Source organism: Pseudorasbora parva, chromosome 6 (assembly GCF_024679245.1).
Source record: "Pseudorasbora parva isolate DD20220531a chromosome 6, ASM2467924v1, whole genome shotgun sequence".
Taxonomy (NCBI): domain Eukaryota; kingdom Metazoa; phylum Chordata; class Actinopteri; order Cypriniformes; family Gobionidae; genus Pseudorasbora; species Pseudorasbora parva.
The window spans coordinates 50,140,501-50,163,198 of record NC_090177.1 but is presented as its reverse complement, the minus strand read 5'-3'; the positions used below and the strand labels follow the sequence as shown (position 1 = coordinate 50,163,198).

General features: G+C 50.3%; 50 non-coding genes across 50 annotated transcripts; 42 read left to right on the top strand and 8 right to left on the bottom strand.

Annotated features, from left to right (window-relative positions):
• Nucleotides 1-219: 219 nt before the first annotated feature.
• On the bottom strand, nt 220-291 carry trnae-cuc (transfer RNA glutamic acid (anticodon CUC)). Its single transcript has one exon. It is a non-coding gene; the product is annotated as a tRNA-Glu (tRNA).
• A 773-nt stretch (nt 292-1,064) lies between these two features.
• trnay-gua (transfer RNA tyrosine (anticodon GUA)) lies at nt 1,065-1,151 on the top strand. Its single transcript is given in 2 exon segments — nt 1,065-1,101; nt 1,116-1,151. It is a non-coding gene; the product is annotated as a tRNA-Tyr (tRNA).
• Nucleotides 1,152-1,557: 406 nt separating this feature from the next.
• trnay-gua (transfer RNA tyrosine (anticodon GUA)) lies at nt 1,558-1,644 on the top strand. The gene is given in 2 exon segments: nt 1,558-1,594; nt 1,609-1,644. It is a non-coding gene; the product is annotated as a tRNA-Tyr (tRNA).
• A 406-nt stretch (nt 1,645-2,050) lies between these two features.
• On the top strand, nt 2,051-2,137 carry trnay-gua (transfer RNA tyrosine (anticodon GUA)). Its single transcript is given in 2 exon segments — nt 2,051-2,087; nt 2,102-2,137. It is a non-coding gene; the product is annotated as a tRNA-Tyr (tRNA).
• Nucleotides 2,138-2,449: 312 nt separating this feature from the next.
• On the top strand, nt 2,450-2,522 carry trnar-acg (transfer RNA arginine (anticodon ACG)). Its single transcript has one exon. It is a non-coding gene; the product is annotated as a tRNA-Arg (tRNA).
• A 425-nt stretch (nt 2,523-2,947) lies between these two features.
• trnae-uuc (transfer RNA glutamic acid (anticodon UUC)) lies at nt 2,948-3,019 on the top strand. Its single transcript has one exon. It is a non-coding gene; the product is annotated as a tRNA-Glu (tRNA).
• A 123-nt stretch (nt 3,020-3,142) lies between these two features.
• On the top strand, nt 3,143-3,229 carry trnay-gua (transfer RNA tyrosine (anticodon GUA)). Its single transcript is given in 2 exon segments — nt 3,143-3,179; nt 3,194-3,229. It is a non-coding gene; the product is annotated as a tRNA-Tyr (tRNA).
• Nucleotides 3,230-3,283: 54 nt separating this feature from the next.
• trnae-cuc (transfer RNA glutamic acid (anticodon CUC)) lies at nt 3,284-3,355 on the bottom strand. The gene has a single exon. It is a non-coding gene; the product is annotated as a tRNA-Glu (tRNA).
• Nucleotides 3,356-3,635: 280 nt separating this feature from the next.
• On the top strand, nt 3,636-3,722 carry trnay-gua (transfer RNA tyrosine (anticodon GUA)). The gene is given in 2 exon segments: nt 3,636-3,672; nt 3,687-3,722. It is a non-coding gene; the product is annotated as a tRNA-Tyr (tRNA).
• Nucleotides 3,723-4,128: 406 nt separating this feature from the next.
• Nucleotides 4,129-4,215, top strand: trnay-gua (transfer RNA tyrosine (anticodon GUA)). The gene is given in 2 exon segments: nt 4,129-4,165; nt 4,180-4,215. It is a non-coding gene; the product is annotated as a tRNA-Tyr (tRNA).
• A 406-nt stretch (nt 4,216-4,621) lies between these two features.
• On the top strand, nt 4,622-4,708 carry trnay-gua (transfer RNA tyrosine (anticodon GUA)). The gene is given in 2 exon segments: nt 4,622-4,658; nt 4,673-4,708. It is a non-coding gene; the product is annotated as a tRNA-Tyr (tRNA).
• A 406-nt stretch (nt 4,709-5,114) lies between these two features.
• trnay-gua (transfer RNA tyrosine (anticodon GUA)) lies at nt 5,115-5,201 on the top strand. The gene is given in 2 exon segments: nt 5,115-5,151; nt 5,166-5,201. It is a non-coding gene; the product is annotated as a tRNA-Tyr (tRNA).
• Nucleotides 5,202-5,607: 406 nt separating this feature from the next.
• Nucleotides 5,608-5,694, top strand: trnay-gua (transfer RNA tyrosine (anticodon GUA)). Its single transcript is given in 2 exon segments — nt 5,608-5,644; nt 5,659-5,694. It is a non-coding gene; the product is annotated as a tRNA-Tyr (tRNA).
• A 312-nt stretch (nt 5,695-6,006) lies between these two features.
• Nucleotides 6,007-6,079, top strand: trnar-acg (transfer RNA arginine (anticodon ACG)). The gene has a single exon. It is a non-coding gene; the product is annotated as a tRNA-Arg (tRNA).
• Nucleotides 6,080-6,504: 425 nt separating this feature from the next.
• trnae-uuc (transfer RNA glutamic acid (anticodon UUC)) lies at nt 6,505-6,576 on the top strand. Its single transcript has one exon. It is a non-coding gene; the product is annotated as a tRNA-Glu (tRNA).
• Nucleotides 6,577-6,699: 123 nt separating this feature from the next.
• On the top strand, nt 6,700-6,786 carry trnay-gua (transfer RNA tyrosine (anticodon GUA)). Its single transcript is given in 2 exon segments — nt 6,700-6,736; nt 6,751-6,786. It is a non-coding gene; the product is annotated as a tRNA-Tyr (tRNA).
• Nucleotides 6,787-6,840: 54 nt separating this feature from the next.
• On the bottom strand, nt 6,841-6,912 carry trnae-cuc (transfer RNA glutamic acid (anticodon CUC)). Its single transcript has one exon. It is a non-coding gene; the product is annotated as a tRNA-Glu (tRNA).
• A 280-nt stretch (nt 6,913-7,192) lies between these two features.
• trnay-gua (transfer RNA tyrosine (anticodon GUA)) lies at nt 7,193-7,279 on the top strand. The gene is given in 2 exon segments: nt 7,193-7,229; nt 7,244-7,279. It is a non-coding gene; the product is annotated as a tRNA-Tyr (tRNA).
• A 406-nt stretch (nt 7,280-7,685) lies between these two features.
• trnay-gua (transfer RNA tyrosine (anticodon GUA)) lies at nt 7,686-7,772 on the top strand. The gene is given in 2 exon segments: nt 7,686-7,722; nt 7,737-7,772. It is a non-coding gene; the product is annotated as a tRNA-Tyr (tRNA).
• Nucleotides 7,773-8,577: 805 nt separating this feature from the next.
• On the top strand, nt 8,578-8,650 carry trnar-acg (transfer RNA arginine (anticodon ACG)). Its single transcript has one exon. It is a non-coding gene; the product is annotated as a tRNA-Arg (tRNA).
• A 425-nt stretch (nt 8,651-9,075) lies between these two features.
• On the top strand, nt 9,076-9,147 carry trnae-uuc (transfer RNA glutamic acid (anticodon UUC)). The gene has a single exon. It is a non-coding gene; the product is annotated as a tRNA-Glu (tRNA).
• Nucleotides 9,148-9,270: 123 nt separating this feature from the next.
• Nucleotides 9,271-9,357, top strand: trnay-gua (transfer RNA tyrosine (anticodon GUA)). Its single transcript is given in 2 exon segments — nt 9,271-9,307; nt 9,322-9,357. It is a non-coding gene; the product is annotated as a tRNA-Tyr (tRNA).
• Nucleotides 9,358-9,411: 54 nt separating this feature from the next.
• Nucleotides 9,412-9,483, bottom strand: trnae-cuc (transfer RNA glutamic acid (anticodon CUC)). The gene has a single exon. It is a non-coding gene; the product is annotated as a tRNA-Glu (tRNA).
• Nucleotides 9,484-9,763: 280 nt separating this feature from the next.
• On the top strand, nt 9,764-9,850 carry trnay-gua (transfer RNA tyrosine (anticodon GUA)). The gene is given in 2 exon segments: nt 9,764-9,800; nt 9,815-9,850. It is a non-coding gene; the product is annotated as a tRNA-Tyr (tRNA).
• A 406-nt stretch (nt 9,851-10,256) lies between these two features.
• On the top strand, nt 10,257-10,343 carry trnay-gua (transfer RNA tyrosine (anticodon GUA)). The gene is given in 2 exon segments: nt 10,257-10,293; nt 10,308-10,343. It is a non-coding gene; the product is annotated as a tRNA-Tyr (tRNA).
• A 406-nt stretch (nt 10,344-10,749) lies between these two features.
• On the top strand, nt 10,750-10,836 carry trnay-gua (transfer RNA tyrosine (anticodon GUA)). The gene is given in 2 exon segments: nt 10,750-10,786; nt 10,801-10,836. It is a non-coding gene; the product is annotated as a tRNA-Tyr (tRNA).
• A 312-nt stretch (nt 10,837-11,148) lies between these two features.
• Nucleotides 11,149-11,221, top strand: trnar-acg (transfer RNA arginine (anticodon ACG)). Its single transcript has one exon. It is a non-coding gene; the product is annotated as a tRNA-Arg (tRNA).
• A 620-nt stretch (nt 11,222-11,841) lies between these two features.
• On the top strand, nt 11,842-11,928 carry trnay-gua (transfer RNA tyrosine (anticodon GUA)). The gene is given in 2 exon segments: nt 11,842-11,878; nt 11,893-11,928. It is a non-coding gene; the product is annotated as a tRNA-Tyr (tRNA).
• A 54-nt stretch (nt 11,929-11,982) lies between these two features.
• trnae-cuc (transfer RNA glutamic acid (anticodon CUC)) lies at nt 11,983-12,054 on the bottom strand. Its single transcript has one exon. It is a non-coding gene; the product is annotated as a tRNA-Glu (tRNA).
• A 1,172-nt stretch (nt 12,055-13,226) lies between these two features.
• trnar-acg (transfer RNA arginine (anticodon ACG)) lies at nt 13,227-13,299 on the top strand. Its single transcript has one exon. It is a non-coding gene; the product is annotated as a tRNA-Arg (tRNA).
• Nucleotides 13,300-13,724: 425 nt separating this feature from the next.
• On the top strand, nt 13,725-13,796 carry trnae-uuc (transfer RNA glutamic acid (anticodon UUC)). The gene has a single exon. It is a non-coding gene; the product is annotated as a tRNA-Glu (tRNA).
• A 616-nt stretch (nt 13,797-14,412) lies between these two features.
• On the top strand, nt 14,413-14,499 carry trnay-gua (transfer RNA tyrosine (anticodon GUA)). Its single transcript is given in 2 exon segments — nt 14,413-14,449; nt 14,464-14,499. It is a non-coding gene; the product is annotated as a tRNA-Tyr (tRNA).
• An 805-nt stretch (nt 14,500-15,304) lies between these two features.
• trnah-aug (transfer RNA histidin (anticodon AUG)) lies at nt 15,305-15,377 on the top strand. The gene has a single exon. It is a non-coding gene; the product is annotated as a tRNA-His (tRNA).
• Nucleotides 15,378-15,802: 425 nt separating this feature from the next.
• Nucleotides 15,803-15,874, top strand: trnae-uuc (transfer RNA glutamic acid (anticodon UUC)). Its single transcript has one exon. It is a non-coding gene; the product is annotated as a tRNA-Glu (tRNA).
• Nucleotides 15,875-16,138: 264 nt separating this feature from the next.
• On the bottom strand, nt 16,139-16,210 carry trnae-cuc (transfer RNA glutamic acid (anticodon CUC)). The gene has a single exon. It is a non-coding gene; the product is annotated as a tRNA-Glu (tRNA).
• A 773-nt stretch (nt 16,211-16,983) lies between these two features.
• Nucleotides 16,984-17,070, top strand: trnay-gua (transfer RNA tyrosine (anticodon GUA)). Its single transcript is given in 2 exon segments — nt 16,984-17,020; nt 17,035-17,070. It is a non-coding gene; the product is annotated as a tRNA-Tyr (tRNA).
• Nucleotides 17,071-17,476: 406 nt separating this feature from the next.
• Nucleotides 17,477-17,563, top strand: trnay-gua (transfer RNA tyrosine (anticodon GUA)). Its single transcript is given in 2 exon segments — nt 17,477-17,513; nt 17,528-17,563. It is a non-coding gene; the product is annotated as a tRNA-Tyr (tRNA).
• A 406-nt stretch (nt 17,564-17,969) lies between these two features.
• Nucleotides 17,970-18,056, top strand: trnay-gua (transfer RNA tyrosine (anticodon GUA)). The gene is given in 2 exon segments: nt 17,970-18,006; nt 18,021-18,056. It is a non-coding gene; the product is annotated as a tRNA-Tyr (tRNA).
• A 312-nt stretch (nt 18,057-18,368) lies between these two features.
• trnar-acg (transfer RNA arginine (anticodon ACG)) lies at nt 18,369-18,441 on the top strand. The gene has a single exon. It is a non-coding gene; the product is annotated as a tRNA-Arg (tRNA).
• Nucleotides 18,442-18,866: 425 nt separating this feature from the next.
• On the top strand, nt 18,867-18,938 carry trnae-uuc (transfer RNA glutamic acid (anticodon UUC)). Its single transcript has one exon. It is a non-coding gene; the product is annotated as a tRNA-Glu (tRNA).
• Nucleotides 18,939-19,061: 123 nt separating this feature from the next.
• Nucleotides 19,062-19,148, top strand: trnay-gua (transfer RNA tyrosine (anticodon GUA)). Its single transcript is given in 2 exon segments — nt 19,062-19,098; nt 19,113-19,148. It is a non-coding gene; the product is annotated as a tRNA-Tyr (tRNA).
• A 54-nt stretch (nt 19,149-19,202) lies between these two features.
• Nucleotides 19,203-19,274, bottom strand: trnae-cuc (transfer RNA glutamic acid (anticodon CUC)). Its single transcript has one exon. It is a non-coding gene; the product is annotated as a tRNA-Glu (tRNA).
• A 280-nt stretch (nt 19,275-19,554) lies between these two features.
• On the top strand, nt 19,555-19,641 carry trnay-gua (transfer RNA tyrosine (anticodon GUA)). Its single transcript is given in 2 exon segments — nt 19,555-19,591; nt 19,606-19,641. It is a non-coding gene; the product is annotated as a tRNA-Tyr (tRNA).
• A 406-nt stretch (nt 19,642-20,047) lies between these two features.
• trnay-gua (transfer RNA tyrosine (anticodon GUA)) lies at nt 20,048-20,134 on the top strand. Its single transcript is given in 2 exon segments — nt 20,048-20,084; nt 20,099-20,134. It is a non-coding gene; the product is annotated as a tRNA-Tyr (tRNA).
• A 312-nt stretch (nt 20,135-20,446) lies between these two features.
• Nucleotides 20,447-20,519, top strand: trnar-acg (transfer RNA arginine (anticodon ACG)). The gene has a single exon. It is a non-coding gene; the product is annotated as a tRNA-Arg (tRNA).
• Nucleotides 20,520-20,944: 425 nt separating this feature from the next.
• Nucleotides 20,945-21,016, top strand: trnae-uuc (transfer RNA glutamic acid (anticodon UUC)). Its single transcript has one exon. It is a non-coding gene; the product is annotated as a tRNA-Glu (tRNA).
• A 123-nt stretch (nt 21,017-21,139) lies between these two features.
• On the top strand, nt 21,140-21,226 carry trnay-gua (transfer RNA tyrosine (anticodon GUA)). Its single transcript is given in 2 exon segments — nt 21,140-21,176; nt 21,191-21,226. It is a non-coding gene; the product is annotated as a tRNA-Tyr (tRNA).
• A 54-nt stretch (nt 21,227-21,280) lies between these two features.
• On the bottom strand, nt 21,281-21,352 carry trnae-cuc (transfer RNA glutamic acid (anticodon CUC)). The gene has a single exon. It is a non-coding gene; the product is annotated as a tRNA-Glu (tRNA).
• Nucleotides 21,353-21,632: 280 nt separating this feature from the next.
• On the top strand, nt 21,633-21,719 carry trnay-gua (transfer RNA tyrosine (anticodon GUA)). Its single transcript is given in 2 exon segments — nt 21,633-21,669; nt 21,684-21,719. It is a non-coding gene; the product is annotated as a tRNA-Tyr (tRNA).
• A 406-nt stretch (nt 21,720-22,125) lies between these two features.
• On the top strand, nt 22,126-22,212 carry trnay-gua (transfer RNA tyrosine (anticodon GUA)). The gene is given in 2 exon segments: nt 22,126-22,162; nt 22,177-22,212. It is a non-coding gene; the product is annotated as a tRNA-Tyr (tRNA).
• Nucleotides 22,213-22,698: the final 486 nt, after the last annotated feature.

The window sequence follows — 22,698 nt, the reverse complement described above, 5'->3', positions numbered from 1 at the left end:
TCTGCGGCAAAAGCACTTTTAGCCGGCAGTGGAGCTGCAGCAACCTGATAGGTTGAGGTTCTGTTGCTCACCTGCGTGCCTTCGATAGCTCAGCTGGTAGAGCGGAGGACTGTAGGTGGAAGGTTGGAAATCCTTAGGTCGCTGTTTCGACTCCGGCTCGAAGGAGGTCATTCTTCACATGCAAACACTTTCTTGGCTGTGTTGGAGGGAAAAAGACTGTTCCCTGACCGGGAATCGAACCCGGGCCGCGGCGGTGAGAGCGCCGAATCCTAACCACTAGACCACCAGGGAAGGACTTTTCGATGAGCCTTCTAAATCCTGACTGTGGGCCTCTACCGTGTTTTGCTGCAACTTCTCAAGCTAGACCACTAAGGCTAGCCTTTTTGTCCTGGAGAGAGTCTCTGACTCTGGATCACAGTTCTTCCACTGAGAAACAGTCCAGTCAATTACCAACAAGACGTGTAAACACCTGCAAGGCGCCAGACCGGTGGGCCAGTGGCCTAATGGAAAACGCGTCTGACTATGGATCAGAAATTTCTGATAGGTTGAGCTTTCGTTCGTAATCTCTGTGCCTTCGATAGCTCAGCTGGTAGAGCGGAGCACTGTAGTTGAAAGGTTGGCAATCCTTAGGTCGCTGGTTCGACTCCGGCTCGAAGGAGGTCCCTTTTCACATGCAAACCCTTTTTTGGCTAAGTTGCAAGGCAAAAGCATGTTCCCTGACCGGGAATCAAATCCGGGCCGCGGCGGTGAGAGCGCCGAATCCTAACCACTAGACCACCAGGGAAGGACTTTTCGATGAGCCTTCTAAATCCTGACTGTGGGCCTCTACCGTGTTTTGCTGCAACTTCTCAAGCTAGACCACTAAGGCTAGCCTTTTTGTCCTGGAGAGAGTCTCTGACTCTGGATCACAGTTCTTCCACTGAGAAACAGTCCAGTCAATTACCAACAAGACGTGTAAACACCTGCAAGGCGCCAGACCGGTGGGCCAGTGGCCTAATGGAAAACGCGTCTGACTATGGATCAGAAATTTCTGATAGGTTGAGCTTTCGTTCGTAATCTCTGTGCCTTCGATAGCTCAGCTGGTAGAGCGGAGGACTGTAGGTGAAAGGTTGGCAATCCTTAGGTCGCTGGTTCGACTCCGGCTCGAAGGAGGTCCCTTTTCACATGCAAACCCTTTCTTGGCTAAGTTGCAAGGCAAAAGCATGTTCCCTGACCGGGAATCGAACCCGGGCCGCGGCGGTGAGAGCGCCGAATCCTAAACACTAGACCACCAGGGAAGGACTTTTCGATGAGCCTTCTAAATCCTGACTGTGGGCCTCTAACGTGCTTTGCTGCAACTTCTCAAGCTAGACCACTAAGGCTAGCCTTTTTGTCCTGGAGAGAGTCTCTGACTCTGGATCACAGTTCTTCCACTGAGAAACAGTCCAGTCAATTACCAACAAGACGTGTAAACACCTGCAAGGCGCCAGACCGGTGGGCCATTGGCCTAATGGAAAACGCGTCTGACTATGGATCAGAAATTTCTGATAGGTTGAGCTTTCGTTCGTAATCTCTGTGCCTTCGATAGCTCAGCTGGTAGAGCGGAGGACTGTAGGTGGAAGGTTGGCAATCCTTAGGTCGCTGGTTCGACTCCGGCTCGAAGGAGGTCCCTTTTCACATGCAAACCCTTTCTTGGCTAAGTTGCAAGGCAAAAGCATGTTCCCTGACCGGGAATCAAATCCGGGCCGCGGCGGTGAGAGCGCTGAATCCTAACCACTAGACCACCAGGGAAGGACTTTTCGATGAGCCTTCTAAATCCTGACTGTGGGCCTCTACCGTGTTTTGCTGCAACTTCTCAAGCTAGACCACTAAGGCTAGCCTTTTTGTCCTGGAGAGAGTCTCTGACTCTGGATCACAGTTCTTCCACTGAGAAACAGTCCAGTCAATTACCAACAAGACGTGTAAACACCTGCAAGGCGCCAGACCGGTGGGCCAGTGGCCTAATGGAAAACGCGTCTGACTATGGATCAGAAATTTCTGATAGGTTGAGCTTTCGTTCGTAATCTCTGTGCCTTCGATAGCTCAGCTGGTAGAGCGGAGGACTGTAGGTGAAAGGTTGGCAATCCTTAGGTCGCTGGTTCGACTCCGGCTCGAAGGAGGTCCCTTTTCACATGCAAACCCTTTCTTGGCTAAGTTGCAAGGCAAAAGCATGTTCCCTGACCGGGAATCAAATCCGGGCCGCGGCGGTGAGAGCGCCGAATCCTAACCACTAGACCACCAGGGAAGGACTTTCTTATTCGCCTCCTAAATCCTGGCTGTTGGCCTCTACCAGATTTTGCTGCAACTTCTAAGGCTAGCCTTTTCCTCCTGGAGAGATTCTCTTACTCTGGATCACAGTTCTTCCACTGAGAAGCTGTTCAGTCAAACACCAACAAGACGCGTATAAACACCAGCAAGTCGTTCCTACAGTGGGCCAGTGGCGCAATGGATAACGCGTCTGACTACGGATCAGAAGATTCTAGGTTCGACTCCTGGCTGGCTCGAATGATTGTTTTTGCTTTGCTTTCACCCTTTAATTATTAAATTGATTTATGTTTCTTATAAATTGACAGTCCAACCATAGGCTGTTTTGTCTGCGAGATAGCGCTTACCATTCATTACCGTGCGTGTTTTCAAATGCATCGCATAAGTACTGTCACAGGGACCTTGCTTTAATGAGCAGTTTTAAGTATCTATTATGTGATCACAAGAATGGGATAAAGTTTCACCCCCTGGGCGAAACAAATGACAGCTTCTTCCATTGAGTCTGTTAAAACTGAATTCGGTAAACAATGCCTTCGGATCATACCCATATTTTTAAAGGGGACGATCACACACTGAAAGCCAAAGGGCTCAACAGAACCCTGCCCTTGTACGTACCACATGGATGAAAAACACCCCCACAAGCCTGCTTGATAGGTGCAGGAATTCCCATATGGTCTAGCGGTCAGGATTCCTGGTTTTCACCCAGGCGGCCCGGGTTCGACTCCCGGTATGGGAAGTTGTGATTGTTTTGGCTTCCCTTACTGAACAGCCAGCGCTTCGGTCTGCGGCAAAAGCACTTTTAGCCGGCAGTGGAGCTGCAGCAACCTGATAGGTTGAGGTTCTGTTGCTCACCTGCGTGCCTTCGATAGCTCAGCTGGTAGAGCGGAGGACTGTAGGTGGAAGGTTGGAAATCCTTAGGTCGCTGGTTCGACTCCGGCTCGAAGGAGGTCATTTTTCACATGCAAACACTTTCTTGGCTGTGTTGGAGGGAAAAAGACTGTTCCCTGACCGGGAATCGAACCCGGGCCGCGGCGGTGAGAGCGCCGAATCCTAACCACTAGACCACCAGGGAAGGACTTTTCGATGAGCCTTCTAAATCCTGACTGTGGGCCTCTACCGTGTTTTGCTGCAACTTCTCAAGCTAGACCACTAAGGCTAGCCTTTTTGTCCTGGAGAGAGTCTCTGACTCTGGATCACAGTTCTTCCACTGAGAAACAGTCCAGTCAATTACCAACAAGACGTGTAAACACCTGCAAGGCGCCAGACCGGTGGGCCAGTGGCCTAATGGAAAACGCGTCTGACTATGGATCAGAAATTTGTGATAGGTTGAGCTTTCGTTCGTAATCTCTGTGCCTTCGATAGCTCAGCTGGTAGAGCGGAGGACTGTAGGTGAAAGGTTGGCAATCCTTAGGTCGCTGGTTCGACTCCGGCTCGAAGGAGGTCCCTTTTCACATGCAAACCCTTTCTTGGCTAAGTTGCAAGGCAAAAGCATGTTCCCTGACCGGGAATCAAATCCGGGCCGCGGCGGTGAGAGCGCCGAATCCTAACCACTAGACCACCAGGGAAGGACTTTTCGATGAGCCTTCTAAATCCTGACTGTGGGCCTCTACCGTGTTTTGCTGCAACTTCTCAAGCTAGACCACTAAGGCTAGCCTTTTTGTCCTGGAGAGAGTCTCTGACTCTGGATCACAGTTCTTCCACTGAGAAACAGTCCAGTCAATTACCAACAAGACGTGTAAACACCTGCAAGGCGCCAGACCGGTGGGCCAGTGGCCTAATGGAAAACGCGTCTGACTATGGATCAGAAATTTCTGATAGGTTGAGCTTTCGTTCGTAATCTCTGTGCCTTCGATAGCTCAGCTGGTAGAGCGGAGGACTGTAGGTGAAAGGTTGGCAATCCTTAGGTCGCTGGTTCGACTCCGGCTCGAAGGAGGTCCCTTTTCACATGCAAACCCTTTCTTGGCTAAGTTGCAAGGCAAAAGCATGTTCCCTGACCGGGAATCAAATCCGGGCCGCGGCGGTGAGAGTGCCGAATCCTAACCACTAGACCACCAGGGAAGGACTTTTCGATGAGCCTTCTAAATCCTGACTGTGGGCCTCTACCGTGTTTTGCTGCAACTTCTCAAGCTAGACCACTAAGGCTAGCCTTTTTGTCCTGGAGAGAGTCTCTGACTCTGGATCACAGTTCTTCCACTGAGAAACAGTCCAGTCAATTACCAACAAGACGTGTAAACACCTGCAAGGCGCCAGACCGGTGGGCCAGTGGCCTAATGGAAAACGCGTCTGACTATGGATCAGAAATTTCTGATAGGTTGAGCTTTCGTTCGTAATCTCTGTGCCTTCGATAGCTCAGCTGGTAGAGCGGAGGACTGTAGGTGAAAGGTTGGCAATCCTTAGGTCGCTGGTTCGACTCCGGCTCGAAGGAGGTCCCTTTTCACATGCAAACCCTTTCTTGGCTAAGTTGCAAGGCAAAAGCATGTTCCCTGACCGGGAATCGAACCCGGGCCGCGGCGGTGAGAGCGCCGAATCCTAAACACTAGACCACCAGGGAAGGACTTTTCGATGAGCCTTCTAAATCCTGACTGTGGGCCTCTAACGTGCTTTGCTGCAACTTCTCAAGCTAGACCACTAAGGCTAGCCTTTTTGTCCTGGAGAGAGTCTCTGACTCTGGATCACAGTTCTTCCACTGAGAAACAGTCCAGTCAATTACCAACAAGACGTGTAAACACCTGCAAGGCGCCAGACCGGTGGGCCATTGGCCTAATGGAAAACGCGTCTGACTATGGATCAGAAATTTCTGATAGGTTGAGCTTTCGTTCGTAATCTCTGTGCCTTCGATAGCTCAGCTGGTAGAGCGGAGGACTGTAGGTGGAAGGTTGGCAATCCTTAGGTCGCTGGTTCGACTCCGGCTCGAAGGAGGTCCCTTTTCACATGCAAACCCTTTCTTGGCTAAGTTGCAAGGCAAAAGCATGTTCCCTGACCGGGAATCAAATCCGGGCCGCGGCGGTGAGAGCGCTGAATCCTAACCACTAGACCACCAGGGAAGGACTTTTCGATGAGCCTTCTAAATCCTGACTGTGGGCCTCTACCGTGTTTTGCTGCAACTTCTCAAGCTAGACCACTAAGGCTAGCCTTTTTGTCCTGGAGAGAGTCTCTGACTCTGGATCACAGTTCTTCCACTGAGAAACAGTCCAGTCAATTACCAACAAGACGTGTAAACACCTGCAAGGCGCCAGACCGGTGGGCCAGTGGCCTAATGGAAAACGCGTCTGACTATGGATCAGAAATTTCTGATAGGTTGAGCTTTCGTTCGTAATCTCTGTGCCTTCGATAGCTCAGCTGGTAGAGCGGAGGACTGTAGGTGAAAGGTTGGCAATCCTTAGGTCGCTGGTTCGACTCCGGCTCGAAGGAGGTCCCTTTTCACATGCAAACCCTTTCTTGGCTAAGTTGCAAGGCAAAAGCATGTTCCCTGACCGGGAATCAAATCCGGGCCGCGGCGGTGAGAGCGCCGAATCCTAACCACTAGACCACCAGGGAAGGACTTTCTTATTCGCCTCCTAAATCCTGGCTGTTGGCCTCTACCAGATTTTGCTGCAACTTCTAAGGCTAGCCTTTTCCTCCTGGAGAGATTCTCTTACTCTGGATCACAGTTCTTCCACTGAGAAGCTGTTCAGTCAAACACCAACAAGACGCGTATAAACACCAGCAAGTCGTTCCTACAGTGGGCCAGTGGCGCAATGGATAACGCGTCTGACTACGGATCAGAAGATTCTAGGTTCGACTCCTGGCTGGCTCGAATGATTGTTTTTGCTTTGCTTTCACCCTTTAATTATTAAATTGATTTATGTTTCTTATAAATTGACAGTCCAACCATAGGCTGTTTTGTCTGCGAGATAGCGCTTACCATTCATTACCGTGCGTGTTTTCAAATGCATCGCATAAGTACTGTCACAGGGACCTTGCTTTAATGAGCAGTTTTAAGTATCTATTATGTGATCACAAGAATGGGATAAAGTTTCACCCCCTGGGCGAAACAAATGACAGCTTCTTCCATTGAGTCTGTTAAAACTGAATTCGGTAAACAATGCCTTCGGATCATACCCATATTTTTAAAGGGGACGATCACACACTGAAAGCCAAAGGGCTCAACAGAACCCTGCCCTTGTACGTACCACATGGATGAAAAACACCCCCACAAGCCTGCTTGATAGGTGCAGGAATTCCCATATGGTCTAGCGGTCAGGATTCCTGGTTTTCACCCAGGCGGCCCGGGTTCGACTCCCGGTATGGGAAGTTGTGATTGTTTTGGCTTCCCTTACTGAACAGCCAGCGCTTCGGTCTGCGGCAAAAGCACTTTTAGCCGGCAGTGGAGCTGCAGCAACCTGATAGGTTGAGGTTCTGTTGCTCACCTGCGTGCCTTCGATAGCTCAGCTGGTAGAGCGGAGGACTGTAGGTGGAAGGTTGGAAATCCTTAGGTCGCTGGTTCGACTCCGGCTCGAAGGAGGTCATTTTTCACATGCAAACACTTTCTTGGCTGTGTTGGAGGGAAAAAGACTGTTCCCTGACCGGGAATCGAACCCGGGCCGCGGCGGTGAGAGCGCCGAATCCTAACCACTAGACCACCAGGGAAGGACTTTTCGATGAGCCTTCTAAATCCTGACTGTGGGCCTCTACCGTGTTTTGCTGCAACTTCTCAAGCTAGACCACTAAGGCTAGCCTTTTTGTCCTGGAGAGAGTCTCTGACTCTGGATCACAGTTCTTCCACTGAGAAACAGTCCAGTCAATTACCAACAAGACGTGTAAACACCTGCAAGGCGCCAGACCGGTGGGCCAGTGGCCTAATGGAAAACGCGTCTGACTATGGATCAGAAATTTGTGATAGGTTGAGCTTTCGTTCGTAATCTCTGTGCCTTCGATAGCTCAGCTGGTAGAGCGGAGGACTGTAGGTGAAAGGTTGGCAATCCTTAGGTCGCTGGTTCGACTCCGGCTCGAAGGAGGTCCCTTTTCACATGCAAACCCTTTCTTGGCTAAGTTGCAAGGCAAAAGCATGTTCCCTGACCGGGAATCAAATCCGGGCCGCGGCGGTGAGAGCGCCGAATCCTAACCACTAGACCACCAGGGAAGGACTTTTCGATGAGCCTTCTAAATCCTGACTGTGGGCCTCTACCGTGTTTTGCTGCAACTTCTCAAGCTAGACCACTAAGGCTAGCCTTTTTGTCCTGGAGAGAGTCTCTGACTCTGGATCACAGTTCTTCCACTGAGAAACAGTCCAGTCAATTACCAACAAGACGTGTAAACACCTGCAAGGCGCCAGACCGGTGGGCCAGTGGCCTAATGGAAAACGCGTCTGACTATGGATCAGAAATTTCTGATAGGTTGAGCTTTCGTTCGTAATCTCTGTGCCTTCGATAGCTCAGCTGGTAGAGCGGAGGACTGTAGGTGAAAGGTTGGCAATCCTTAGGTCGCTGGTTCGACTCCGGCTCGAAGGAGGTCCCTTTTCACATGCAAACCCTTTCTTGGCTAAGTTGCAAGGCAAAAGCATGTTCCCTGACCGGGAATCAAATCCGGGCCGCGGCGGTGAGAGTGCCGAATCCTAACCACTAGACCACCAGGGAAGGACTTTTCGATGAGCCTTCTAAATCCTGACTGTGGGCCTCTACCGTGTTTTGCTGCAACTTCTCAAGCTAGACCACTAAGGCTAGCCTTTTTGTCCTGGAGAGAGTCTCTGACTCTGGATCACAGTTCTTCCACTGAGAAACAGTCCAGTCAATTACCAACAAGACGTGTAAACACCTGCAAGGCGCCAGACCGGTGGGCCAGTGGCCTAATGGAAAACGCGTCTGACTATGGATCAGAAATTTCTGATAGGTTGAGCTTTCGTTCGTAATCTCTGTGCCTTCGATAGCTCAGCTGGTAGAGCGGAGGACTGTAGGTGAAAGGTTGGCAATCCTTAGGTCGCTGGTTCGACTCAGGCTCGAAGGAGGTCCCTTTTCACATGCAAACCCTTTCTTGGCTAAGTTGCAAGGCAAAAGCATGTTCCCTGACCGGGAATCAAATCCGGGCCGCGGCGGTGAGAGCGCCGAATCCTAACCACTAGACCACCAGGGAAGGACTTTCTTATTCGCCTCCTAAATCCTGGCTGTTGGCCTCTACCAGATTTTGCTGCAACTTCTAAGGCTAGCCTTTTCCTCCTGGAGAGAATCTCTTACTCTGGATCACAGTTCTTCCACTGAGAAGCTGTTCAGTCAAACACCAACAAGACGCGTATAAACACCAGCAAGTCGTTCCTAAAGTGGGCCAGTGGCGCAATGGATAACGCGTCTGACTACGGATCAGAAGATTCTAGGTTCGACTCCTGGCTGGCTCGAACGATTGTTTTTGCTTTGCTTTCAGCCTTTAATTATTAAATTGATTTATGTTTCTTATAAATTGACAGTCCAACCATAGGCTGTTTTGTCTGCGAGATAGCGCTTACCATTCATTACCGTGCGTGTTTTCAAATGCATCGCATAAGTACTGTCACAGGGACCTTGCTTTAATGAGCAGTTTTAAGTATCTATTATGTGATCACAAGAATGGGATAAAGTTTCACCCCCTGGGCGAAACAAATGACAGCTTCTTCCATTGAGTCTGTTAAAACTGAATTCGGTAAACAATGCCTTCGGATCATACCCATATTTTTAAAGGGGACGATCACACACTGAAAGCCAAAGGGCTCAACAGAACCCTGCCCTTGTACGTACCACATGGATGAAAAACACCCCCACAAGCCTGCTTGATAGGTGCAGGAATTCCCATATGGTCTAGCGGTCAGGATTCCTGGTTTTCACCCAGGCGGCCCGGGTTCGACTCCCGGTATGGGAAGTTGTGATTGTTTTGGCTTCCCTTACTGAACAGCCAGCGCTTCGGTCTGCGGCAAAAGCACTTTTAGCCGGCAGTGGAGCTGCAGCAACCTGATAGGTTGAGGTTCTGTTGCTCACCTGTGTGCCTTCGATAGCTCAGCTGGTAGAGCGGAGGACTGTAGGTGGAAGGTTGGAAATCCTTAGGTCGCTGGTTCGACTCCGGCTCGAAGGAGGTCATTTTTCACATGCAAACACTTTCTTGGCTGTGTTGGAGGGAAAAAGACTGTTCCCTGACCGGGAATCGAACCCTGGCCGCGGCGGTGAGAGCGCCGAATCCTAACCACTAGACCACCAGGGAAGGACTTTTCGATGAGCCTTCTAAATCCTGACTGTGGGCCTCTACCGTGTTTTGCTGCCACTTCTCAAGCTAGACCACTAAGGCTAGCCTTTTTGTCCTGGAGAGAGTCTCTGACTCTGGATCACAGTTCTTCCACTGAGAAACAGTCCAGTCAATTACCAACAAGACGTGTAAACACCTGCAAGGCGCCAGACCGGTGGGCCAGTGGCCTAATGGAAAACGCGTCTGACTATGGATCAGAAATTTGTGATAGGTTGAGCTTTCGTTCGTAATCTCTGTGCCTTCGATAGCTCAGCTGGTAGAGCGGAGGACTGTAGGTGAAAGGTTGGCAATCCTTAGGTCGCTGGTTCGACTCCGGCTCGAAGGAGGTCCCTTTTCACATGCAAACCCTTTCTTGGCTAAGTTGCAAGGCAAAAGCATGTTCCCTGACCGGGAATCAAATCCGGGCCGCGGCGGTGAGAGCGCCGAATCCTAACCACTAGACCACCAGGGAAGGACTTTTCGATGAGCCTTCTAAATCCTGACTGTGGGCCTCTACCGTGTTTTGCTGCAACTTCTCAAGCTAGACCACTAAGGCTAGCCTTTTTGTCCTGGAGAGAGTCTCTGACTCTGGATCACAGTTCTTCCACTGAGAAACAGTCCAGTCAATTACCAACAAGACGTGTAAACACCTGCAAGGCGCCAGACCGGTGGGCCAGTGGCCTAATGGAAAACGCGTCTGACTATGGATCAGAAATTTCTGATAGGTTGAGCTTTCGTTCGTAATCTCTGTGCCTTCGATAGCTCAGCTGGTAGAGCGGAGGACTGTAGGTGAAAGGTTGGCAATCCTTAGGTCGCTGGTTCGACTCCGGCTCGAAGGAGGTCCCTTTTCACATGCAAACCCTTTCTTGGCTAAGTTGCAAGGCAAAAGCATGTTCCCTGACCGGGAATCAAATCCGGGCCGCGGCGGTGAGAGCGCCGAATCCTAACCACTAGACCACCAGGGAAGGACTTTTCGATGAGCCTTCTAAATCCTGACTGTGGGCCTCTACCGTGTTTTGCTGCAACTTCTCAAGCTAGACCACTAAGGCTAGCCTTTTTGTCCTGGAGAGAGTCTCTGACTCTGGATCACAGTTCTTCCACTGAGAAACAGTCCAGTCAATTACCAACAAGACGTGTAAACACCTGCAAGGCGCCAGACCGGTGGGCCAGTGGCCTAATGGAAAACGCGTCTGACTATGGATCAGAAATTTCTGATAGGTTGAGCTTTCGTTCGTAATCTCTGTGCCTTCGATAGCTCAGCTGGTAGAGCGGAGGACTGTAGGTGAAAGGTTGGCAATCCTTAGGTCGCTGGTTCGACTCCGGCTCGAAGGAGGTCCCTTTTCACATGCAAACCCTTTCTTGGCTAAGTTGCAAGGCAAAAGCATGTTCCCTGACCGGGAATCAAATCCGGGCCGCGGCGGTGAGAGCGCCGAATCCTAACCACTAGACCACCAGGGAAGGACTTTCTTATTCGCCTCCTAAATCCTGGCTGTTGGCCTCTACCAGATTTTGCTGCAACTTCTAAGGCTAGCCTTTTCCTCCTGGAGAGAATCTCTTACTCTGGATCACAGTTCTTCCACTGAGAAGCTGTTCAGTCAAACACCAACAAGACGCGTATAAACACCAGCAAGTCGTTCCTAAAGTGGGCCAGTGGCGCAATGGATAACGCGTCTGACTACGGATCAGAAGATTCTAGGTTCGACTCCTGGCTGGCTCGAACGATTGTTTTTGCTTTGCTTTCAGCCTTTAATTATTAAATTGATTTATGTTTCTTATAAATTGACAGTCCAACCATAGGCTGTTTTGTCTGCGAGATAGCGCTTACCATTCATTACCGTGCGTGTTTTCAAATGCATCGCATAAGTACTGTCACAGGGACCTTGCTTTAATGAGCAGTTTTAAGTATCTATTATGTGATCACAAGAATGGGATAAAGTTTCACCCCCTGGGCGAAACAAATGACAGCTTCTTCCATTGAGTCTGTTAAAACTGAATTCGGTAAACAATGCCTTCGGATCATACCCATATTTCTAAAGGGGACGATCACACACTGAAAGCCAAAGGGCTCAACAGAACCCTGCCCTTGTACGTACCACATGGATGAAAAACACCCCCACAAGCCTGCTTGATAGGTGCAGGAATTGCCATATGGTCTAGCGGTCAGGATTCCTGGTTTTCACCAAGGCGGCCCGGGTTCGACTCCCGGTATGGGAAGTTGTGATTGTTTTGGCTTCCCTTACTGAACAGCCAGCGCTTCGGTCTGCGGCAAAAGCACTTTTAGCCGGCAGTGGAGCTGCAGCAACCTGATAGGTTGAGGTTCTGTTGCTCACCTGCGTGCCTTCGATAGCTCAGCTGGTAGAGCGGAGGACTGTAGGTGGAAGGTTGGAAATCCTTAGGTCGCTGGTTCGACTCCGGCTCGAAGGAGGTCATTTTTCACATGCAAACACTTTCTTGGCTGTGTTGGAGGGAAAAAGACTGTTCCCTGACCGGGAATCGAACCCGGGCCGCGGCGGTGAGAGCGCCGAATCCTAACCACTAGACCACCAGGGAAGGACTTTTCGATGAGCCTTCTAAATCCTGACTGTGGGCCTCTACCGTGTTTTGCTGCAACTTCTCAAGCTAGACCACTAAGGCTAGCCTTTTTGTCCTGGAGAGAGTCTCTGACTCTGGATCACAGTTCTTCCACTGAGAAACAGTCCAGTCAATTACCAACAAGACGTGTAAACACCTGCAAGGCGCCAGACCGGTGGGCCAGTGGCCTAATGGAAAACGCGTCTGACTATGGATCAGAAATTTCTGATAGGTTGAGCTTTCGTTCGTAATCTCTGTGCCTTCGATAGCTCAGCTGGTAGAGCGGAGGACTGTAGGTGAAAGGTTGGCAATCCTTAGGTCGCTGGTTCAACTCCGGCTCGAAGGAGGTCCCTTTTTACATGCAAACCCTTTCTTGGCTAAGTTGCAAGGCAAAAGCATGTTCCCTGACCGGGAATCAAATCCGGGCCGCGGCGGTGAGAGCGCCGAATCCTAACCACTAGACCACCAGGGAAGGACTTTTCGATGAGCCTTCTAAATCCTGACTGTGGGCCTCTACCGTGTTTTGCTGCAACTTCTCAAGCTAGACCACTAAGGCTAGCCTTTTTGTCCTGGAGAGAGTCTCTGACTCTGGATCACAGTTCTTCCACTGAGAAACAGTCCAGTCAATTACCAACAAGACGTGTAAACACCTGCAAGGCGCCAGACCGGTGGGCCAGTGGCCTAATGGAAAACGCGTCTGACTATGGATCAGAAATTTCTGATAGGTTGAGCTTTCGTTCGTAATCTCTGTGCCTTCGATAGCTCAGCTGGTAGAGCGGAGGACTGTAGGTGAAAGGTTGGCAATCCTTAGGTCGCTGGTTCGACTCCAGCTCAAAGGAGGTCCCTTTTCACATGCAAACCCTTTCTTGGCTAAGTTGCAAGGCAAAAGCATGTTCCCTGACCGGGAATCAAATCCGGGCCGCGGCGGTGAGAGCGCCGAATCCTAACCACTAGACCACCAGGGAAGGACTTTCTTATTCGCCTCCTAAATCCTGGCTGTTGGCCTCTACCAGATTTTGCTGCAACTTCTAAGGCTAGCCTTTTCCTCCTGGAGAGATTCTCTTACTCTGGATCACAGTTCTTCCACTGAGAAGCTGTTCAGTCAAACACCAACAAGACGCGTATAAACACCCGCAAGTCGTTCCTACAGTGGGCCAGTGGCGCAATGGATAACGCGTCTGACTACGGATCAGAAGATTCTAGGTTCGACTCCTGGCTGGCTCGAATGATTGTTTTTGCTTTGCTTTCACCCTTTAATTATTAAATTGATTTATGTTTCTTATAAATTGACAGTCCAACCATAGGCTGTTTTGTCTGCGAGATAGCGCTTACCATTCATTACCGTGCGTGTTTTCAAATGCATCGCATAAGTACTGTCACAGGGACCTTGCTTTAATGAGCAGTTTTAAGTATCTATTATGTGATCACAAGAATGGGATAAAGTTTCACCCCCTGGGCGAAACAAATGACAGCTTCTTCCATTGAGTCTGTTAAAACTGAATTCGGTAAACAATGCCTTCGGATCATACCCATATTTTTAAAGGGGACGATCACACACTGAAAGCCAAAGGGCTCAACAGAACCCTGCCCTTGTACGTACCACATGGATGAAAAACACCCCCACAAGCCTGCTTGATAGGTGCAGGAATTCCCATATGGTCTAGCGGTCAGGATTCCTGGTTTTCACCCAGGCGGCCCGGGTTCGACTCCCGGTATGGGAAGTTGTGATTGTTTTGGCTTCCCTTACTGAACAGCCAGCGCTTCGGTCTGCGGCAAAAGCACTTTTAGCCGGCAGTGGAGCTGCAGCAACCTGATAGGTTGAGGTTCTGTTGCTCACCTGCGTGCCTTCGATAGCTCAGCTGGTAGAGCGGAGGACTGTAGGTGGAAGGTTGGAAATCCTTAGGTCGCTATTTCGACTCCGCCTCGAAGGAGGTCATTTTTCACATGCAAACACTTTCTTGGCTGTGTTGGAGGGAAAAAGACTGTTCCCTGACCGGGAATCGAAGCCGGGCCGCGGCGGTGAGAGCGCCGAATCCTAACCACTAGACCACCAGGGAAGGACTTTTCGATGAGCCTTCTAAATCCTGACTGTGGGCCTCTACCGTGTTTTGCTGCAACTTCTCAAGCTAGACCACTAAGGCTAGCCTTTTTGTCCTGGAGAGAGTCTCTGACTCTGGATCACAGTTCTTCCACTGAGAAACAGTCCAGTCAATTACCAACAAGACGTGTAAACACCTGCAAGGCGCCAGACCGGTGGGCCAGTGGCCTAATGGAAAACGCGTCTGACTATGGATCAGAAATTTCTGATAGGTTGAGCTTTCGTTCGTAATCTCTGTGCCTTCGATAGCTCAGCTGGTAGAGCGGAGGACTGTAGGTGAAAGGTTGGCAATCCTTAGGTCGCTGGTTCGACTCCGGCTCGAAGGAGGTCCCTTTTCACATGCAAACCCTTTCTTGGCTAAGTTGCAAGGCAAAAGCATGTTCCCTGACCGGGAATCAAATCCGGGCCGCGGCGGTGAGAGCGCCGAATCCTAACCACTAGACCACCAGGGAAGGACTTTTCGATGAGCCTTCTAAATCCTGACTGTGGGCCTCTACCGTGTTTTGCTGCAACTTCTCAAGCTAGACCACTAAGGCTAGCCTTTTTGTCCTGGAGAGAGTCTCTGACTCTGGATCACAGTTCTTCCACTGAGAAACAGTCCAGTCAATTACCAACAAGACGTGTAAACACCTGCAAGGCGCCAGACCGGTGGGCCAGTGGCCTAATGGAAAACGCGTCTGACTATGGATCAGAAATTTCTGATAGGTTGAGCTTTCGTTCGTAATCTCTGTGCCTTCGATTGCTCAGCTGGTAGAGCGGAGGACTGTAGGTGAAAGGTTGGCAATCCTTAGGTCGCTGGTTCGACTCCGGCTCGAAGGAGGTCCCTTTTCACATGCAAACCCTTTCTTGGCTAAGTTGCAAGGCAAAAGCATGTTCCCTGACCGGGAATCAAATCCGGGCCGCGGCGGTGAGAGCGCCGAATCCTAACCACTAGACCACCAGGGAAGGACTTTCTTATTCGCCTCCTAAATCCTGGCTGTTGGCCTCTACCAGATTTTGCTGCAACTTCTAAGGCTAGCCTTTTCCTCCTGGAGAGAATCTCTTACTCTGGATCACAGTTCTTCCACTGAGAAGCTGTTCAGTCAAACACCAACAAGACGCGTATAAACACCAGCAAGTCGTTCCTACAGTGGGCCAGTGGCACAATGGATAACGCGTCTGACTATGGATCAGAAGTTTCTAGGTTCGACTCCTGGCTGGCTCGAACGATTGTTTTTGCTTTGCTTTCAGCCTTTAATTATTAAATTGATTTATGTTTCTTATAAATTGACAGTCCAACCATAGGCTGTTTTGTCTGCGAGATAGCGCTTACCATTCATTACCGTGCGTGTTTTCAAATGCATCGCATAAGTACTGTCACAGGGACCTTGCTTTAATGAGCAGTTTTAAGTATCTATTATGTGATCACAAGAATGGGATAAAGTTTCACCCCCTGGGCGAAACAAATGACAGCTTCTTCCATTGAGTCTGTTAAAACTGAATTCGGTAAACAATGCCTTCGGATCATACCCATATTTTTAAAGGGGACGATCACACACTGAAAGCCAAAGGGCTCAACAGAACCCTGCCCTTGTACGTACCACATGGATGAAAAACACCCCCACAAGCCTGCTTGATAGGTGCAGGAATTCCCATATGGTCTAGCGGTCAGGATTCCTGGTTTTCACCCAGGCGGCCCGGGTTCGACTCCCGGTATGGGAAGTTGTGATTGTTTTGGCTTCCCTTACTGAACAGCCAGCGCTTCTGTCTGCGGCAAAAGCACTTTTAGCCGGCAGTGGAGCTGCAGCAACCTGATAGGTTGAGGTTCTGTTGCTCACCTGCGTGCCTTCGATAGCTCAGCTGGTAGAGCGGAGGACTGTAGGTGGAAGGTTGGAAATCCTTAGGTCGCTGTTTCGACTCCGGCTCGAAGGAGGTCATTTTTCACATGCAAACACTTTCTTGGCTGTGTTGGAGGGAAAAAGACTGTTCCCTGACCGGGAATCGAACCCGGGCCGCGGCGGTGAGAGCGCCGAATCCTAACCACTAGACCACCAGGGAAGGACTTTTCGATGAGCCTTCTAAATCCTGACTGTGGGCCTCTACCGTGTTTTGCTGCAACTTCTCAAGCTAGACCACTAAGGCTAGCCTTTTTGTCCTGGAGAGAGTCTCTGACTCTGGATCACAGTTCTTCCACTGAGAAACAGTCCAGTCAATTACCAACAAGACGTGTAAACACCTGCAAGGCGCCAGACCGGTGGGCCAGTGGCCTAATGGAAAACGCGTCTGACTATGGATCAGAAATTTCTGATAGGTTGAGCTTTCGTTCGTAATCTCTGTGCCTTCGATAGCTCAGCTGGTAGAGCGGAGCACTGTAGTTGAAAGGTTGGCAATCCTTAGGTCGCTGGTTCGACTCCGGCTCGAAGGAGGTCCCTTTTCACATGCAAACCCTTTTTTGGCTAAGTTGCAAGGCAAAAGCATGTTCCCTGACCGGGAATCAAATCCGGGCCGCGGCGGTGAGAGCGCCGAATCCTAACCACTAGACCACCAGGGAAGGACTTTTCGATGAGCCTTCTAAATCCTGACTGTGGGCCTCTACCGTGTTTTGCTGCAACTTCTCAAGCTAGACCACTAAGGCTAGCCTTTTTGTCCTGGAGAGAGTCTCTGACTCTGGATCACAGTTCTTCCACTGAGAAACAGTCCAGTCAATTACCAACAAGACGTGTAAACACCTGCAAGGCGCCAGACCGGTGGGCCAGTGGCCTAATGGAAAACGCGTCTGACTATGGATCAGAAATTTCTGATAGGTTGAGCTTTCGTTCGTAATCTCTGTGCCTTCGATAGCTCAGCTGGTAGAGCGGAGGACTGTAGGTGAAAGGTTGGCAATCCTTAGGTCGCTGGTTCGACTCCGGCTCGAAGGAGGTCCCTTTTCACATGCAAACCCTTTCTTGGCTAAGTTGCAAGGCAAAAGCATGTTCCCTGACCGGGAATCGAACCCGGGCCGCGGCGGTGAGAGCGCCGAATCCTAAACACTAGACCACGAGGGAAGGACTTTTCGATGAGCCTTCTAAATCCTGACTGTGGGCCTCTAACGTGCTTTGCTGCAACTTCTCAAGCTAGACCACTAAGGCTAGCCTTTTTGTCCTGGAGAGAGTCTCTGACTCTGGATCACAGTTCTTCCACTGAGAAACAGTCCAGTCAATTACCAACAAGACGTGTAAACACCTGCAAGGCGCCAGACCGGTGGGCCATTGGCCTAATGGAAAACGCGTCTGACTATGGATCAGAAATTTCTGATAGGTTGAGCTTTCGTTCGTAATCTCTGTGCCTTCGATAGCTCAGCTGGTAGAGCGGAGGACTGTAGGTGGAAGGTTGGCAATCCTTAGGTCGCTGGTTCGACTCCGGCTCGAAGGAGGTCCCTTTTCACATGCAAACCCTTTCTTGGCTAAGTTGCAAGGCAAAAGCATGTTCCCTGACCGGGAATCAAATCCGGGCCGCGGCGGTGAGAGCGCCGAATCCTAACCACTAGACCACCAGGGAAGGACTTTTCGATGAGCCTTCTAAATCCTGACTGTGGGCCTCTACCGTGTTTTGCTGCAACTTCTCAAGCTAGACCACTAAGGCTAGCCTTTTTGTCCTGGAGAGAGTCTCTGACTCTGGATCACAGTTCTTCCACTGAGAAACAGTCCAGTCAATTACCAACAAGACGTGTAAACACCTGCAAGGCGCCAGACCGGTGGGCCAGTGGCCTAATGGAAAACGCGTCTGACTATGGATCAGAAATTTCTGATAGGTTGAGCTTTCGTTCGTAATCTCTGTGCCTTCGATAGCTCAGCTGGTAGAGCGGAGGACTGTAGGTGAAAGGTTGGCAATCCTTAGGTCGCTGGTTCGACTCCGGCTCGAAGGAGGTCCCTTTTCACATGCAAACCCTTTCTTGGCTAAGTTGCAAGGCAAAAGCATGTTCCCTGACCGGGAATCAAATCCGGGCCGCGGCGGTGAGAGCGCCGAATCCTAACCACTAGACCACCAGGGAAGGACTTTCTTATTCGCCTCCTAAATCCTGGCTGTTGGCCTCTACCAGATTTTGCTGCAACTTCTAAGGCTAGCCTTTTCCTCCTGGAGAGATTCTCTTACTCTGGATCACAGTTCTTCCACTGAGAAGCTGTTCAGTCAAACACCAACAAGACGCGTATAAACACCAGCAAGTCGTTCCTACAGTGGGCCAGTGGCGCAATGGATAACGCGTCTGACTACGGATCAGAAGATTCTAGGTTCGACTCCTGGCTGGCTCGAATGATTGTTTTTGCTTTGCTTTCACCCTTTAATTATTAAATTGATTTATGTTTCTTATAAATTGACAGTCCAACCATAGGCTGTTTTGTCTGCGAGATAGCGCTTACCATTCATTACCGTGCGTGTTTTCAAATGCATCGCATAAGTACTGTCACAGGGACCTTGCTTTAATGAGCAGTTTTAAGTATCTATTATGTGATCACAAGAATGGGATAAAGTTTCACCCCCTGGGCGAAACAAATGACAGCTTCTTCCATTGAGTCTGTTAAAACTGAATTCGGTAAACAATGCCTTCGGATCATACCCATATTTTTAAAGGGGACGATCACACACTGAAAGCCAAAGGGCTCAACAGAACCCTGCCCTTGTACGTACCACATGGATGAAAAACACCCCCACAAGCCTGCTTGATAGGTGCAGGAATTCCCATATGGTCTAGCGGTCAGGATTCCTGGTTTTCACCCAGGCGGCCCGGGTTCGACTCCCGGTATGGGAAGTTGTGATTGTTTTGGCTTCCCTTACTGAACAGCCAGCGCTTCGGTCTGCGGCAAAAGCACTTTTAGCCGGCAGTGGAGCTGCAGCAACCTGATAGGTTGAGGTTCTGTTGCTCACCTGCGTGCCTTCGATAGCTCAGCTGGTAGAGCGGAGGACTGTAGGTGGAAGGTTGGAAATCCTTAGGTCGCTGGTTCGACTCCGGCTCGAAGGAGGTCATTTTTCACATGCAAACACTTTCTTGGCTGTGTTGGAGGGAAAAAGACTGTTCCCTGACCGGGAATCGAACCCGGGCCGCGGCGGTGAGAGCGCCGAATCCTAACCACTAGACCACCAGGGAAGGACTTTTCGATGAGCCTTCTAAATCCTGACTGTGGGCCTCTACCGTGTTTTGCTGCAACTTCTCAAGCTAGACCACTAAGGCTAGCCTTTTTGTCCTGGAGAGAGTCTCTGACTCTGGATCACAGTTCTTCCACTGAGAAACAGTCCAGTCAATTACCAACAAGACGTGTAAACACCTGCAAGGCGCCAGACCGGTGGGCCAGTGGCCTAATGGAAAACGCGTCTGACTATGGATCAGAAATTTGTGATAGGTTGAGCTTTCGTTCGTAATCTCTGTGCCTTCGATAGCTCAGCTGGTAGAGCGGAGGACTGTAGGTGAAAGGTTGGCAATCCTTAGGTCGCTGGTTCGACTCCGGCTCGAAGGAGGTCCCTTTTCACATGCAAACCCTTTCTTGGCTAAGTTGCAAGGCAAAAGCATGTTCCCTGACCGGGAATCAAATCCGGGCCGCGGCGGTGAGAGCGCCGAATCCTAACCACTAGACCACCAGGGAAGGACTTTTCGATGAGCCTTCTAAATCCTGACTGTGGGCCTCTACCGTGTTTTGCTGCAACTTCTCAAGCTAGACCACTAAGGCTAGCCTTTTTGTCCTGGAGAGAGTCTCTGACTCTGGATCACAGTTCTTCCACTGAGAAACAGTCCAGTCAATTACCAACAAGACGTGTAAACACCTGCAAGGCGCCAGACCGGTGGGCCAGTGGCCTAATGGAAAACGCGTCTGACTATGGATCAGAAATTTCTGATAGGTTGAGCTTTCGTTCGTAATCTCTGTGCCTTCGATAGCTCAGCTGGTAGAGCGGAGGACTGTAGGTGAAAGGTTGGCAATCCTTAGGTCGCTGGTTCGACTCCGGCTCGAAGGAGGTCCCTTTTCACATGCAAACCCTTTCTTGGCTAAGTTGCAAGGCAAAAGCATGTTCCCTGACCGGGAATCAAATCCGGGCCGCGGCGGTGAGAGCGCCGAATCCTAACCACTAGACCACCAGGGAAGGACTTTCTTATTCGCCTCCTAAATCCTGGCTGTTGGCCTCTACCAGATTTTGCTGCAACTTCTAAGGCTAGCCTTTTCCTCCTGGAGAGATTCTCTTACTCTGGATCACAGTTCTTCCACTGAGAAGCTGTTCAGTCAAACACCAACAAGACGCGTATAAACACCAGCAAGTCGTTCCTACAGTGGGCCAGTGGCGCAATGGATAACGCGTCTGACTACGGATCAGAAGATTCTAGGTTCGACTCCTGGCTGGCTCGAATGATTGTTTTTGCTTTGCTTTCACCCTTTAATTATTAAATTGATTTATGTTTCTTATAAATTGACAGTCCAACCATAGGCTGTTTTGTCTGCGAGATAGCGCTTACCATTCATTACCGTGCGTGTTTTCAAATGCATCGCATAAGTACTGTCACAGGGACCTTGCTTTAATGAGCAGTTTTAAGTATCTATTATGTGATCACAAGAATGGGATAAAGTTTCACCCCCTGGGCGAAACAAATGACAGCTTCTTCCATTGAGTCTGTTAAAACTGAATTCGGTAAACAATGCCTTCGGATCATACCCATATTTTTAAAGGGGACGATCACACACTGAAAGCCAAAGGGCTCAACAGAACCCTGCCCTTGTACGTACCACATGGATGAAAAACACCCCCACAAGCCTGCTTGATAGGTGCAGGAATTCCCATATGGTCTAGCGGTCAGGATTCCTGGTTTTCACCCAGGCGGCCCGGGTTCGACTCCCGGTATGGGAAGTTGTGATTGTTTTGGCTTCCCTTACTGAACAGCCAGCGCTTCGGTCTGCGGCAAAAGCACTTTTAGCCGGCAGTGGAGCTGCAGCAACCTGATAGGTTGAGGTTCTGTTGCTCACCTGCGTGCCTTCGATAGCTCAGCTGGTAGAGCGGAGGACTGTAGGTGGAAGGTTGGAAATCCTTAGGTCGCTGGTTCGACTCCGGCTCGAAGGAGGTCATTTTTCACATGCAAACACTTTCTTGGCTGTGTTGGAGGGAAAAAGACTGTTCCCTGACCGGGAATCGAACCCGGGCCGCGGCGGTGAGAGCGCCGAATCCTAACCACTAGACCACCAGGGAAGGACTTTTCGATGAGCCTTCTAAATCCTGACTGTGGGCCTCTACCGTGTTTTGCTGCAACTTCTCAAGCTAGACCACTAAGGCTAGCCTTTTTGTCCTGGAGAGAGTCTCTGACTCTGGATCACAGTTCTTCCACTGAGAAACAGTCCAGTCAATTACCAACAAGACGTGTAAACACCTGCAAGGCGCCAGACCGGTGGGCCAGTGGCCTAATGGAAAACGCGTCTGACTATGGATCAGAAATTTGTGATAGGTTGAGCTTTCGTTCGTAATCTCTGTGCCTTCGATAGCTCAGCTGGTAGAGCGGAGGACTGTAGGTGAAAGGTTGGCAATCCTTAGGTCGCTGGTTCGACTCCGGCTCGAAGGAGGTCCCTTTTCACATGCAAACCCTTTCTTGGCTAAGTTGCAAGGCAAAAGCATGTTCCCTGACCGGGAATCAAATCCGGGCCGCGGCGGTGAGAGCGCCGAATCCTAACCACTAGACCACCAGGGAAGGACTTTTCGATGAGCCTTCTAAATCCTGACTGTGGGCCTCTACCGTGTTTTGCTGCAACTTCTCAAGCTAGACCACTAAGGCTAGCCTTTTTGTCCTGGAGAGAGTCTCTGACTCTGGATCACAGTTCTTCCACTGAGAAACAGTCCAGTCAATTACCAACAAGACGTGTAAACACCTGCAAGGCGCCAGACCGGTGGGCCAGTGGCCTAATGGAAAACGCGTCTGACTATGGATCAGAAATTTCTGATAGGTTGAGCTTTCGTTCGTAATCTCTGTGCCTTCGATAGCTCAGCTGGTAGAGCGGAGGACTGTAGGTGAAAGGTTGGCAATCCTTAGGTCGCTGGTTCGACTCCGGCTCGAAGGAGGTCCCTTTTCACATGCAAACCCTTTCTTGGCTAAGTTGCAAGGCAAAAGCATGTTCCCTGACCGGGAATCAAATCCGGGCCGCGGCGGTGAGAGTGCCGAATCCTAACCACTAGACCACCAGGGAAGGACTTTTCGATGAGCCTTCTAAATCCTGACTGTGGGCCTCTACCGTGTTTTGCTGCAACTTCTCAAGCTAGACCACTAAGGCTAGCCTTTTTGTCCTGGAGAGAGTCTCTGACTCTGGATCACAGTTCTTCCACTGAGAAACAGTCCAGTCAATTACCAACAAGACGTGTAAACACCTGCAAGGCGCCAGACCGGTGGGCCAGTGGCCTAATGGAAAACGCGTCTGACTATGGATCAGAAATTTCTGATAGGTTGAGCTTTCGTTCGTAATCTCTGTGCCTTCGATAGCTCAGCTGGTAGAGCGGAGGACTGTAGGTGAAAGGTTGGCAATCCTTAGGTCGCTGGTTCGACTCAGGCT